Source organism: Frankliniella occidentalis, unplaced genomic scaffold (genome assembly GCF_000697945.3).
Source record: "Frankliniella occidentalis isolate FOCC.00 unplaced genomic scaffold, Focc_3.1 Scaffold19, whole genome shotgun sequence".
Taxonomy (NCBI): Eukaryota; Metazoa; Arthropoda; class Insecta; order Thysanoptera; family Thripidae; genus Frankliniella; species Frankliniella occidentalis.
Genome location: NW_026267149.1, coordinates 438,031 through 439,889, shown reverse-complemented (window position 1 = coordinate 439,889; position 1,859 = coordinate 438,031). Strand labels below are relative to the sequence as shown.

At 48.8% G+C, this 1,859-nt stretch overlaps 2 protein-coding genes across 3 annotated transcripts in view; both read left to right on the top strand.

Moving 5' to 3' along the window:
* LOC113207776 (trypsin I-P1-like) overlaps positions 1-1,859 on the top strand; it is a 44,467-nt gene that overhangs the window by 640 nt on the left and 41,968 nt on the right. The window lies entirely within an intron of this gene.
* The window catches only part of LOC113207769 (cytoglobin-2-like), a 97,459-nt gene that overhangs the window by 65,967 nt on the left and 29,633 nt on the right, over positions 1-1,859 (top strand). The gene's annotated exons all lie outside the window — the stretch shown is intronic.

Below are 1,859 nucleotides of genomic sequence, written 5' to 3'. Positions count from 1 at the left end.
ATTTAAATTAAGTGCTTCCTAAATGCACATTTTTAACTCGAAATAACTGTTATAATTTCATGGCATGCGTCTTCCCCGACAAAAACACCCTGCCTTGCGGTCGGGCCGCGACCTCTGTCGGCGTGCCCCTTTGTTTGGGAGAACTTCTTACTCACCCCTTCCCCCTTCTCGACTCGCTTGTCTGCGCGGAGCCAACTGTTGCCGAGGAAAGCACTTGCTGGAGACGGAGACAGAGAGCCAGGCCTGATTGAGGATTACGCCCAGATTACAGAGGTTGCACCGGCACCCTGCCCCGCTGCCTGGGCATGGCCTCTCGGTAAATCTTGCGGTCCCCGCGGTGAGGAGAGAGGAGAGGGGCGTCTCAGCGCTCGGCAGGGAAATGGCCTCGCCGTCGCGCCAGCGTGCTCTAGCGCCTCCAAATATTACTATTCTCTGTTTGAATTGCTTGACAATGCGTCTGGAGGGGAAGGCAAGAGGGGGGAATGCGCCTCTGAGGACCTCACTTCTTCGTCAACACGCAAAGGAAAGATCATGGGTACAGCTAAAATCTTATGAACTTTTATATTAACAGTCTACGAATTTCTCGAATATCTGTCAAAATGCGGAAGCGGGGCATGTTGACAGAACTCGGTAGACTGTGACAAAAGTTCCTGGGATGTTACTGTGTACACAATTTTTGTTTCGTTTTAAAAATATTACTTTCCAACATAATGATGTACACTTAAAAGAAAGTTAATATTCCTGAATAAAAGTCCATTTTTAGGGTCCTCTATTCACCCCATACTCTCCTTCAGAAACCAAATGTTTTCGGAATTAAATCGTGAATCTAAACCGGGTGCACTACCTTGCAGGCTCTGAATTGAAACCACAAAAAACACGCCCAAAAAAACAATAAACATAAAATGGTTTCCTTCATTAAACTACCAATACCAATACAGAAAAATGAACGACAACGTCGAAGTCGGAGAAAAGCAGCGGTGGAGGAGCGTGCGAGGGGAGTGTTGGTGAAAGGCGTCGGCCCCAGAGGGCAGTCTCAAACAAGATAAAAACAAATAAACCTCCATTTCAGCATCAGTCGGCGATGCTCCCCGGCGTGGCGCTGCGCGGCCACTTGTTTGCACTCGGCGCCCGTGGCCCGGGCGGCGGGCGGCGCTCCGGCCGACGCCTCCACAGCCCAGGGGCTTGTCAGTTGTTATCCTGCTGATGAGTAGCCACCGCCGCATCCCGCTCCCCCTTCATTCACCAGGGGGGAGAGGGGGCAGTTTTCCATTTCCGCAGGCAGCCCAGAGCGCGTATACAGTGCCAGAATTATGTCATCACTTTTATAGTGGCCAGATATTTTTTCTTCATTAGTCTTGAGAAACTCAACACAGTAAGGTGTAAGAGGTGTGTATCAGTGTGGACACTATGAAGTGTTGATGGCTTGCCTTGCCTATCCCCTCCGGCCGTAAATTAGATCCAAAATTTCTTGTCGGCAACGGCAAATATCGGAGAAAATTTTTAATGTAAATTTACGACATATGATCTACTAAACGCTGTTTGAATAAAATTGCTGAGATAAAGAACCCATACGGGGATGCACCTCAACCTGACTCAGTTTTCGGCCGACGCCAAATAATAAACTGGTACCCTGCCTCGCACCCTGCACTGTAAAAAGCTTACGAACAAAATGCTTTGCAACGTTACGAACAATTTTCGCTCTTTGTATTGCAAAGAAATTGTTTGTATTGCAAAGCGATTGTTTGTAAGGCTCGACAGGTTCTTCCCCTTTAAAAATGAAACGAGTGCGCTACGGGTGCGATGCGAGCGCGAGTCGAGAGCACGGCGAGCGCAGATCGAGTGCGAGGCGAGTGCACCAC